Source organism: Lutra lutra, chromosome 12 (assembly GCF_902655055.1).
Source record: "Lutra lutra chromosome 12, mLutLut1.2, whole genome shotgun sequence".
NCBI classification, from domain to species: domain Eukaryota; kingdom Metazoa; phylum Chordata; class Mammalia; order Carnivora; family Mustelidae; genus Lutra; species Lutra lutra.
In genome coordinates, this window is record NC_062289.1 from 39,352,981 (window position 1) to 39,366,474 (window position 13,494).

Genomic DNA, 13,494 nt, shown 5'->3' on the forward strand with positions numbered 1-13,494 from the left:
ACAATATCAAGAGATAGTCTTCTCAAAACATAAACAGAGATTTGAACTTAGACCTTTCATTCACTCTGGAGACATTACCAAGCTGCCACCAGATAGACTCCAGGGGTTCATACAACCATATTCATTAAATTGACCTTTTGTTTTAGGAGACAAGGTTCTTAAAACATTACAACAGGGACAAGGGCTTGCTTAGCATTCTTTTAAAACAGTATAAGGAAATTGAGCAATGGGCCTATAAAAATATCAACTAAAGCCTATAACCCAAATTATAATTTTTAAAGACCTCCAGCTAAAACCTGAGGTGAGGCGTCTATAAATCTTTGCTTTACTAGACACTGAGCAAACACACACCACACGTCTAGTTGGACGTCAGCCACTGCTTCTCTGCGTGCCCGTTACCACTGCTATTCCAGGAAAGGCCATAGAGCACAATGGATAAGGCTGTGGCTTCTGGAGCTCAACAGCCTGAGTTCAACAGAGGCTACACCATTTACTAGCTGTGTGACTCGAGACTTGATCTCTCTGGAGTACAGAATGTGGATAACAAAAAAGTCACTATTTCATAAGGGATTCTTCTGAGGAATTAATGAGTTAAAGCATGTAAAACGTTTAGAAATGTGTCTGGCATACCGTAAGTGTTTGAAAATTGTGAGTTATTATTATGAATACGCCTCCTCCTCAAAGCAACCAACATCTAGAGGGACAAAGGATGGCAAATGAAAAGAATTTAAATATTTCCTAACTTGTCTAAAGAATTGGTTCAGGTAAGATTTTGTCTAATTCCACTTTCGTTTCATGAGCAAAAATAAGAGAAGACGTGAACAAGCTTCCACTCCAACCCCACAGCCTTTCACATATAAATAATATTGAAAATAACTTATTATTCAGTAAAGGCAGAAAGAAAAGAATAATAATAAATATCTGTTATTATGGTTGCCATTTGCCAAGCATCTGTAATAGGATTGGGCTCTCCTCCCTATTCTCTATATTCCTTATGGCCACCACGAAATGTACGCATGATGCCCGACGTCGCAGATGTAACTGAGGCTGAGAGATGAAGTCTTACTGCAATCAAAGAACAACTAGGTGATACAGCTGAAATCCAAATTCTATTCTGATTCCAAAGCCCATGCTTTTTCCAATCCCCCCACATTCTTCTCCCCACAATTGCCTCCTCCACTTAATTAACCTTGGATGCCAAAAAAGAGTATTTAGCACTTGATACAAACACACAAAGGAAAGCCAGATGCTGGCAAATGGTAAACGTGGTTGGCTCCCTCTTCGCTCAGTGCCACCTATAGCAATGACGACCCTCTGGGTGGACTTCATTATTCTAAGAACTAGGCTGCTGAAGAGGACATTGCTGTTCGTCTCCTTCAGATAATGCTACCTATTCAAACTGAAAAGAAAGAACAATGAGAGAATGTAGTAGAGGATTCAGGTCCACAACTGAGATGTCTCTTTATAGAACTAGATCACTAAAGAATAACACAATCCATTAATTGAATAAACATTAAGCACATTATCTATGTCCAGTTAATCTTGAAATAAATTTGCACTCTGACAGTGCTTTGCACATAATAGAAATGCAGGCTGACCTCAAGTGAATTCTCTGAATACATACAAAATGACAAGGGATCTAGGAGAAAGGAGCCTTGAGGCATGTGGCACCACAGGAGGAAAATCATTTCAAATTTAAATGGTGTTCTTAGTTTATTCCAAGGGAGATGACTGAGATGGAATCAAGTGCCAATTTCTTATGTCACCAACGCCAATGCAGAGGCAACTAACCCAGGGCCACTGGCGGCTCTTCAGGTCTTTATACTATTTTCCCCATCACAGCAATCTCAAAGAGAATATTCTCAATTAAGCCAAAAAATGTAACTTCCAAAATAAAATGGTGGAGTTCATATTATTAAGAAATAATTATATTTGGTATGATTGATTAGTTTCATATAAAAATGTGAATTTCTACATTCTACTTGTACTCCTCCTCCCTCAACTTGTTAGCAATGGCTAATACTACAGCATTTCCAAACGTGTTCTATGGAATACTAGTCCCATGTGTGGCTGCAAAAGAACTGTCAAAATGAGTTTCGGAAAAGCAGCGTGCTGCATTCTTCGCAAAATCACTAAATACAGTAACAATATACACTGAAGTCTGAAAAACTCCTACTTAGGAAACCTCCTTAACTCACTGTTTCCTAAGCATAAACAATTTTAAAAAAAAATCCTTCCCACCGCAACATTTAGCAACATCCCTATTATAGCACGCCAAGAAATATACTTGAGGAAATGCTATACTATATTTATCACTAAGATCATTAGGAAAAAGCACCTAGCAGTTATACTCTCAGGAATGTTTAATTTTATTAGCCAAATGCTTAAAATATTATTTTAAAGGTATACAAAACATCTATTCCTCTGTGGAAAAAACAATGCATTGTGGTGAGTAATTTTCCCTGTGTAAATTTATAAAATTGAAAAACATATCCAGGCACTTTGAATAGCATTGACAAATTCACAAATAGTATCCACATGTAATTGAAAATACTATGTATTTGTAATATTCCCCCAAATAAAGGTCATCTTACTCATCCTCCCAGTGGTGAACCTCCTCCTGTCTCTCTTTTTCTCTCACCGAGTGATGGGTACTATCCTCCCCCTCATCACCCAGGACTGAAGGATTTCTCAGACTCTTCAAATCATGGTGCCTCAACAAAGTTCATTTTTCAATTTACCTTTTTGCTTCCTCACATCCCAATTCAAACATTATTTGCCTCACAGGAGAACAGTTCTATAGCCCCAACCTGCCTTCAATATCTCCTTGCTCCAATGCAGCCCACCCAATGGTGCCAAAGCAATGTTCTTATTTAAAACACAAACAAAAACACCACTTAGACACCCCAGACCATGCCATACGCTGGATTTTATTTATTTTTTATAATCAGTGGTTCTGGAAGCATAAACTTTTAGGCTGAAATTACAGTCCCCTACAGTGTAAATTCCCCTACCTCATCTTCTCCAACACTCAGCTTACGCTTCACTCTCAGACCCTTCTCCTAGAATCTGATCCAACCCAGGAAATCGTGCCTCTGTGGTTTCCCATCTCTCTGTTGGGTTCATAAGAAACCCTCTGCCTGGAAACCCATCCCCCTCCTTGCTCCATTCACCACTCAGAATAAAACTTTTTAGCTACGGCCTGTATGGTGACACCTTTTGTGAGCCCAGGACACTCCTGTATTATAACCTCAACACTTCACATATCGCTCATGGTTTCATAAAAAATTTTTATACTTCTACACTGAAAAATAAAATTAAATTAAAAATTTTTATACTTCTGGGGCTCCTGGGTGGCTCAGTGGTTAAAGCCTCTGCCTTCGGCTCAGGTCATGATCTCAGGGTCCTGGGATCGAGTCCCGCATCGGGCTCTCTGCTCAGCAGGGAGCCTGCCTCCTCCTCCTGTCTCTCTCTGCCTGCCTCTCTGCCTACTTGTGATCTGTCAAATAAATAAATAAAAAGGGGCGCCTGGGTGGCTCGGTGGGTTAAGCCGCTGCCTTCGGCTCAGGTCATGATCTCAGGGTCCTGGGATCGAGCCCCGCATCGGGCTCTCTGCTCAGCAGGGAGCCTGCTTCCTCCTCTCTCTCTGCCTGTCTCTCTGCCTGCTTGTGATCTCTCTCTGTCAAATAAATGAATAAAAAATTCTTTAAAAAAAAAAATCTTAAAAAAAAAAAATTTATACTTCTAACTTTCCCGCCCCATATCACTTGCAATTTTGGGAACTCCTTAGGGGACAGTCACATATTTATTTATTTTTGTATTATCCGGCAAGCAATCCCAAAGCACTCAAAACACGTTTGTTGAGATGAACTAGATCGCCGCTCTGGCAGCTGTTGCAATCCGGCATTTGTGGCCATAAGGCACCTGCAATGACCTTCAACTATATTCTATTTAAACTAATGACTCCAATCACGTGTGTCAAACACCCGACACACCACTCAGGCCAGACTGGCCATCTTACGGATGCCTGCCACGCATTCCTGTCTCTCAGGGACTTTTCCCTCTTCAGTCATATGATTTCAGGTTAGTTATCAGTGAAACGGTCCTATTTCCCCACCACGAAGGCTAGCCAGATTAAATGAAATGGTCAAAGGGCGTGAGTTTGGGGAACTGATATGGAAATAAAGAGAAATAGCCTACCTTATTTTCAGTAGAAACATAAGTTGTAAAGGTACAAAAATGATTAGCTGGTGTCTATGGCTGCCTCCACAAGGACAGCCTGCCAAGAATAAGCTAACCAGAGGAAAGAGGAGCAAAACATGGAAAGAAAAGGGGAGGGAGGGATGCTATCACTTGAACTCCTGTATTATCTAGTCAAGTTGAAGTTCAATCCATCAGAGGTCCAAGTTAAATAAGCAAAATATCCCGTTGTTGTTTTTTTTTTTGACACTTGTCAAATAGGTTCAATGATTTATACAAGATGACCTCCTTTTTCTAGGCCTCAATCTTCTCATTTGTATAGGTGTGCTTTAAAGCTCTGCTAATCCCTTTCTGGCTATGGTTTTAAGGACAACTAATAATGGTTTGACTCTCGGCTTCCTGTTAATTCCAGCTATGCTGCCTGTCTACCTACCCTTTCATCTCCAATGCCTTCTGTTCTCCTCTCTTCCTATTCATCTGTCAAGGTCCCCTCACCTTCACCTCCTAAAAACTCCCCATGACCTCTCCAGTCCATGATCACCTCTGAAATTTCTGAGGCTTTATAGCCAGTGCCATGCAGGCAGCATTTCATTCTGTGCACCTGACACCACATAGCTTGATGGCATCTAGCAACTTAGGACTCCAACTCCCTAAGGGTTCTTTGCAGTCCCCTCAGGGGCCTGCCGGGCTTGGACACTCATGAAACATTCAGAGGCTCTTGATAAAGTAACATTTCACAATTTACAGAATAGAACGAAATTTGAAGCTTGGCAATACCAAGTACTGGCAATGTCCAGAAATAGAAACTACAAAATACTCGAGTGAGAATATAAATTGACACAGCCGATTTGGAAAGACATCTGGCAATATCAAGTGATAAACAAAACAAAACAGAAGTATGCATGCGCTACAGATCAGCAGTTCCACTTTTTGGGATAAACCCTAGAAAAACTCATGCACATTCACCGAGGGACATTACTTAAGAAGAAAAATGTCCATAAACTAAATATTCACCAATAGATTATAGCAATAGACACATTTATATTTTCACCTATATATTTATAGTAAAACTATATTCATTCTGAGCTACAATAGTATGTAGCAAATCTATGACACAGACTACCTCTGAGGAAAGAAAGAAATCAATGAAACTCCGGCTTTTCCTGCTAGATTTCATCTGAAAACAAACCAAAGCAACAACATGTCCACAACAGTGAAGTCCAGGCATGGGTTGTTGGTCTATGGCATTTTATTGTATTTTACTTTTCAAAACAGAAAATCACTCTTGCTTTTGTTCTTTTACCCACAATTTGGCTTCTCTCTAATTCTATGAGAGTCTTCCCCTGTGTCCATTTATGTTATTGTTTGAAGAGTTTTAGGCAAGCAAATAAATACACAGAATTTATATGGAAAGTATAAAGGTCCATCATTACACAGAACTGAAAGTCATGAGTCCCTCTCAACTTCCTCTAACTGTACCTACTACTTCAGAAGTAATGACTACCAAGGATCTGCCATGTTCACTTCCAGAGCTTTTCCTATTTGCAATCAAATATGCCTGCATTTGAATCTATGGTTTGGTGTTTTAAACTTATTTTCAACACAAATGACACCAGTTTGTGCACACTGGTTGATACATACTTTTTTGCTTAATGACACAAACCAGGACATTTTCCCACAGAATATTTTTTGCTCTTATTATTGTACAGATTATTGGATATTCTTAATATTCATGTAGTACTTTTAATATCCTATAGAGTAGATATGTCATAATTTTTGAAGTATTTCCTTATTAACATTTAGATTGTATCTAATTTTTCCCATTAAAATCATGCTGCAATAAATAATACGATATATACTTCTCTCTATATATGAGCTACAGATTGAATGTTTTTGTCCCCAACCCCAAAAGTCATATGTTGAAACCTAGTTGCCAATGTAATGGTATGTGGAGGTGGGGGCCTCTAGGAGGTGATTAGGTCATGAGGGGGGTGCCCTCATGAAAGGGATTTGTGTCCTTATAAAAGAGACCCCAGAGTTCTCCATCCCTGTCCCACATAAGGACTCAATGTGTAGTGGGGTATCTACACTAGAGGGTAGAGGACCCCAGAAAGCGAGCCCTCACCAGACTCTAAATCTGTAGGCACCTAGATCTTAGACTCTGCAGCTTCCCGAACACTGAGAATCAAATTTCTGTTGTTTATAAGTCACCCAATCTGTGGTATTCTGTTACAGCTGCCCAAACAGACGAAGAAAATGTGTATGCCTGTTTCTCCAGAACAGAGTCCTGAAAGAATTTTTAGGTCAGAAGGGTGATTTTTAAATGTTGATAGTTTCTTCCAAATTACCTTCCCTCGAGAGTAACTATTTTCCCCACCCCAGACAATGGTGGATAGCATTAATCTTTAAATTTTTGTTAATCTATCCAAAATGGAAGTAAAGAGGTCATTCCAGGTAGAGGGAACAGCATGAACAAGGCACAGATGGACATAACTGAATGTGGTGCACAGAAACATGATTATTTATGAGATATTTTCAGAGAGTAAGGGGGAGGGAAGGTAGGGGCGGGATCGTTTTCCAGAAGGAAAATACACACCATGCCATGCACATGTCTGAATCCCATGGCCAGGAGCTTAGTCTTCATGCAAGAGATGATAAAGAGCCCCAGAAAATTTTAAGGACAAAGATGTCCTTGTCCCTGTTAGCATGGGTATAGATCTGGAATGAGACATGCCTAGAAGACAGATGGATTAGGGCCTGCAGTACTGGACAGCAGGGAAGATGACAAGAACCTCAACAGAGCAAGGACGGTAGGCTACAGACATGAGGAAAGAGTCAAGAACTTCATGAAAAGAAATACGGTGTGTTGGGGGGGGTCAGTAAGACATAAAAACTAACTAGATGTGTGAGATAAGGGAAGAGAAGGAATTTGCTTTGGTGGCTGGGGGGCATGTAGTGGTATAATTAGTTAAGACAGTTAATATAGAAGAGATAGGTTTGGAAAAAAAAACATGATGAATATAGTTCTGGACTTACTAATTTAAAGGTAAGCATCCATAATTCAGATATATACATGCATCACAGAGTTAATGCTGGGGTTAGAGATAAACACTGGGGAACCATCAGCATGGAGAATGGTATTTAGAAAGGTGAAAACTGATAGGCACAGATGTAGAGCAATAAAAGAAGAGGAAAAATGACTGACTTGAGCTTATTATATTCCAACAGGCAGAAAAGTACATGAGAAAATATTTCTGAGATGACAAAAAGGAAAAGAGAATCCTGCAAAGGATTTCATTATAATAATGAGGTGTAACTCTAACCTCAGGATATGATTATTTTAGAAGTCAGAATAAATCCCTGTATTCATAGGTAGAAATAATCTATAAATAGGAAATTACCTAGAGGATCTTGCCAGTAGGAATCTTTCTTTTAAACACAGTTTTCTTTTAAAAGATAATACAAGAACATCACTATCTATCAATGGATGAAAAGATGGGGAAAATCATTCAAAATCTGAACTCCTTAAAACAACTTTGAGCATTTTATAAGTTTTCTTCTAGCCTATTTTTTTGGTGTGCTTCTAAAGTTATAATTTACCTAAATGTTGAATCACGATATTTTTAATACTATACCTAAAGCCATCAGAAATATATCGAATGGTTAAAAATAGCCTATCAACTTGTTTCAAGTCCGTGATTTTCAATCTGTCTATACATTAGGATTTTTAAAATGTAAATCCTTAGGCAACTCCAAACTTATTAAGTAAAAATCTCTGGGTAGGGTCCAGACATCATGCATTTTCTTGCATCTTTCCAAATGATTCGGATCTGCGGCCAAGTTTGAAAAGCACTGATACCACTGGTGAACATTTAAATTACATCCTTTATAAGAGAAATAGCATTAATATGAATATCTTAGCACATATATTTTTTCTCATATTCTGAAATATTTTAAGATAGGCTTGCAAAAGTGGCATTATTAATTCAGGATATATGACCTTTTGCAAATAATGCCAGTTGGCTTTCCAAATGAGTTATTTTGGTTTACATTCTCACTGGTAATATATAACAGGAAGCATCATTTGGAGTCAGGGTCAAGTGCGTGGGCTGATTAATTTATTAGGTAAACTAAGAAAAATCTCCAATGGTTACTTTACTTTGCACTTCTATGATTATTAGTAGGATCACATGCTACTTGCTTAATCCTTAGTTTTATACATTGGAGCTCCTTTGCTCATGTCCTTTGAGTATCATACTCTAAGGTCATCATTTATTTTCTTAACTGTTTTAATGATCTCTTTATATAACTAACACCTCTAGCATATTAACTAAAAATATTTTCTCTATTGTCACTTACTATATTTTGATATGTAGGCACAAAGATTTCTGTAGTCAATTATGTCAATTATTTCCTTTGCACTCTTTGAACTGTGAAATGTTGGATCTGAATTCAAATGTTGTATCTGAATTTTTCTAATTTTCTTCCCAATGGTAAGACTTTTCATATGTAAGTTTTCAATCATGTACATATCTTCCTCAATATAAAATGCAACAAACACATTACATGTGCAATAAACATTTATCATTTTCAATGGCTTTTTATGGTTCAGAAAGAATAAGAGCAGTTTCCTTGTCCATTTCTGATTCATGCTCCTACTCCTCTGCAGAACAATCTGGTACTACTCGTTGGAAATTCCTTGATCAGCAGAATGTCAAAGGAATTCAGCTCAGAGTTTTGCTGGCTATGGGGAAATTTTTACCTTTAAATGTTTGATAAAGGAAATATCTAAAATTAACTACACCAACCACTATGTTAAGACCGGCATTCACGCCAGAGTTAAATGTCAGTTTAGCGGAGTTGCATTTTCTCCTCCTTCCTCCTCTTCTTCTTTCTCTGTCCACATGTACTCTTAAGGCAATATGTTCAGGGGTAGTTATCGGCTTTAATTAGAAGTATTACCATTGAAAGATATTTAGTCAGCATAGCTTTCTGCTACAGAACAGATTTTTGCGAAATTCAAACATCACAGTTACTTGGGAGGGCATGAAATACATCCACAAAATTCAGATTAAATTATAAAGTAAAAACAAGTTTTACAAAGGGCCTAACTTCTAGGCAAGGTCTCGTGGAAACAATATGCCCTGAGAAAGGAAGAATAAATACAAAACCTAGTGAATCTAAAGCATCCTTCCCTTCCCCAAACTTAGTATTTGACACTTAAAATTACATCTAAGAGTCTGGCAGTAGGCCAACAAGAAATTTAATACACCTAGTTCTTGTTTTAATTTCACCCTCAGGAAAATATAATTCATGAGAGGGACAGGTTAGGAGCGGGGATTGCGGAATGGTTATGTCTCCTACAAGCCACATTAATACTCTTCCATACAGGAAAAAAAACGGTAAGATAAAGATAAGAATGCCTAAGATCAATGCAAATGTAAAAAGAGAATAAACAACACTTGTTTCAGGCTAATGGTTTTGGAAAACTATAAAATTATACACACATATATATTAATAAATTCAAAAAGTAATGCTACTAATACGTTATATATGTGTTACCTCTGTTTTATAGAAAGAAACATCTTCCTCAGGACAAAATGCGCATTTTGATGACCCATGGGGAGAAATGTATCTTTAGACAAAAGATTTCCTGTACATTATTTTACATCAATATCAGTGTTCCAGCCAGGCACACAGAGACCCTCCAGACAACAACTCCAGTAACAAAAAGGGAGAAAATTATGTAAATGGAATCAGAGTGGAAAGGAAGAGAACTGGTGAGCCATGATAATAATTCAAGAAAAATTATTTTTCAACTAGACCCCTATTTAATCAACTAACTAAAGGGTAATTGATTAAGCAGTTGTCAGAACTACAGAGAACTATCTCTATGTTGATGCAACAATAAAGGAAATATTTCTGTGACTTCCTTTATTTCTCAATATTTCAAAAAACAAAACTTGACATATCATGGCTTCTGGCCATTTGGCAAACATCTGAAGTAAGCACGACTCCAACCCACTCATTTAACCTGAATTAATATTCTTGAGGTTTTATATAGCCACTTAAAGCTTTCAGGAAATAGTTCCTCGATGCACCTGCCACCTAATTCCATGAAATCAATATTTCACTTAAGCTAAGTCAGGAAATCTTAAGGTGCTGAATTCAATTATGACTGTTACTTCATGAGCCGCTAGTAGACAAAACATATCACTGAAATTGAAAATCATTACAGTTAAAGAGCTTTACCTCCTTTGGGGGGTGTTTCATAAGGTACCATTAACATAATTAATAACAGTATATCACATTAGGATAACAATAACAGCTTTAATATATGGTACAGTACTTTTCTATTGCTAAATGTCAGTTTATACACACAGAAACAACGTTCTCTCTGGCTATGCCTGAAATAAGTCTATTGTGTGAGGGTGGGAGCAAGCTGCCTGTCAATATGAAAAGAAAAACTGATCATATTGATTTAAATTTCATTTAAAGATGAAAACAAGTATTTACTGAAATCCAGATATATTACTAGTAAGCAGACAACAAAAATTCACATCTTCAGTCTTAAGCACCATGTTCTACATTACAGGTAATGGTAAGCTGAGGTTCCATATAGCAAAGTTTTATAGACACAATAAAAGGATAAACAAACAAAAAAAAGCTTTTATAAACACTGAACACGGGGTGCCTGGGTGGCTCAGTGGATTAAGCCTCTGCCTCTGGCTCAGGTCATGATCTCAAGGTCCTGGGATCGAATCCCACATCAGGCTCTCTGCTCATCGGGGAGCCTGCTTCCCCCTTTCTCTCTGCCTGCTGCTCTGCCTAGTTGTGATCTCTCTCTCTCTCTGCATCAAATAAAATCTTAAAAAAAAAAAAAAGAAAGAAAAAAACACTGAACACCCAGAATTGGTCTTCAGTCGCTCTTTTCTCATGTAATTGCTACCTGATTGACCCTGCACAGATCTTTAGAGTTTTCAAGGATCCAATGTGGGGTATCACTACTTCATTTTCAAAACAGAGAATGGACAAATGCCCAAAAAGATAAAATCCAAAATTCTAAACCTGTTTATCCTGTTAAGTGTCAAAACTTTGACAATCCTAAAATTGTTCATTTTTCACCTGGCTCATTAAACCGACTTTTAAGAAAACTCTAGAAATTTTCAAAACAATCGCGATGCTAATACACTTCTGTCTTTCATTTCCTTGGTTTGCTCATGCCTTCTGACAGGCATCCTTTTCCTTCTTCTTCTTCTTTTTTCCTTCTTCCCTTTGGGACCCCCACTTTAAGTCTGACATTTGCCTGTGGCTTAACGTTTGACTGTGATGGAAAGACTGAGCTTCAGAATCTGCAAGACCCCAACTCAAATTCCAGATCTTGCACTTATACCCGTGTGAAGTTGGGCAAAACACCTAACTTCTCTCAGCACCAATTTCCTCATCTGTAAAATGAAGAAACAGCACCTACTTCTCAATGTTACTGTGCGGATTAAATGAACTAAAAAATAGAAACTGCTTGGCTCAGTGCCTGACACTGATCAGTTACCACATAAATGTTAGCTTCCTGCCCTTTTGCCAAAATGACATTCAACAGACAGTTCTAATGATATTTACAGACACATACATCTGTGTTTCTTTTCAGTTCTTTACCTGTATTCTACTATTAGGCCTAATAAACCTCCTCCATGTTCAACACTCAGCAAGCTTTTCATTACCCTAAAGGAAAATAACTGAAATAACATTTCATAAATAAATAATAGCCAAGAAAAGGCACCAAGTTTCTAAAGAACATGTTCAAAATTAAAGAAAGTCTAGCATATTCTATGTAAAAACTTAAAATGCCTAAGTAGTTTAAAGAAAGACAGACAGAAGTTATGCTGCAAAACTCCTTAAAAGTACAACTCAATTTGATTCTTAATAAACATGGCTAGAATAATGAAGTGCTCTCAGTGTAGATAAAGCAAAACACTTACTGGGAAAAAAATCAGCCATCATCCTTGAGAATATTTATTGATGTAGTCAGGCTACTCCGCTTAAAAGAGCCCCAAGCAAAAGGGTGAACAAGCAGACTACAACTTCAGCAAGAAAGATCATGGAGATGTAGTCAATGTTCACAGGGAAGAAGGCTCAGATACATAACGAAAAGGAAAATAAAACATTTCTATCTGCCATTGCAATAGGATTTGCATGTATAAATAAATTGGTAGTCAAAATATGGCCACAGTTTACACAAACTGTAACTCAGACAGAGGCATTATTAGCAAGCACACCAGGGCTGCCCGAATTTTCCCTTTCCAACAAATCACACTTCTCAGTTTTGATTCTAGTCTGCACTGTCACACTGACAAAACAGAAATCACATATGGGAGCGACATCCATCTGGGAATCACCCTCATAACCTTCAACACAGTCATTCAAATCACACTGCCTGGCCTTCAGGTGTCTAGTTGTCTTCTCAAACCCACTGAACATGAACGGGGGAATGAGTGACGACCACGCGGTTCCACACAGGAAGACCCTCAATGTCCATTTTCACCCGTCACTAGCTGGTACCTACCCGGAAGGAATGAACGGAACCACTCCAATGCACTCCCAGCCACTGCTGCTAGTTCAAGCATTCGGTTCAGCATCACCTCATGACCAACACGAAAGCAGCTGAGGCTCTAATATAATCATCATGGAAAGTTGTCCCAAATCCTTCATTCGAGGAAGATCCTTCATACACACCAACGCTGTCTCCAAGCCATGCCGGGGTCTGAAACCAGACTGGAAAATATTATATATGTGTATATATAGTAAAACTCCCACAAACCACTCTTCTACTATGTCATATTTATTTACAGCTGCTTAATCCATCCTATATTTATGTATATATAGAGATCGCCTTCTCAAGGTAGAATATGAACATTCAAGGAAAGATCCTTTTCATAGTAGAAAGTAAACTGACAGCGTATGAAGACCTGGAGCTGCCTGGGAAGGTAGTTGAGGTGGTCCCAAATGGAATATACTCTGTCCTGAAGGGAAGAGAGAAAACATAATATTGGTTTCCAAGGCTAATCTTCTAAACTTGGTATATGGATCAAACTATGTTTGTGTTTCAAAAAAAAAAAAACCAAAAACAACAACAACAACAAAAAAAACAAATAACCTTGGCTTTTTTGGGACATGAGAAAGCAATGCCAGATTAACTCTCGAAGCTCTGTTTCATATTATCAAACGTGTGCCTTCTTCCTTCTGAACCCCGCTATGTGGTCACCACTTTCATAATCCTAGCTACCCTGGCCTTGACTG

At 38.1% G+C, this 13,494-nt stretch overlaps 1 protein-coding gene across 7 annotated transcripts in view; it reads right to left on the bottom strand.

The window, feature by feature from the left end:
• ASXL3 (ASXL transcriptional regulator 3) overlaps positions 1 to 13,494 on the bottom strand; it is a 196,072-nt gene that overhangs the window by 133,743 nt on the left and 48,835 nt on the right. For 2 of the 7 annotated variants that reach the window (XM_047698332.1, XM_047698333.1), the window contains exon 2: positions 12,761 to 12,958. The exons of 4 other annotated variants lie outside the window; for them this stretch is intronic. The gene's annotated coding sequence lies outside the window, so the exon portion shown is untranslated. Of the gene's footprint in view, positions 1 to 12,760; positions 12,970 to 13,494 lie in introns of all 7 variants that reach the window. One more of the 7 variants, XM_047698331.1, reaches the window with a different exon arrangement.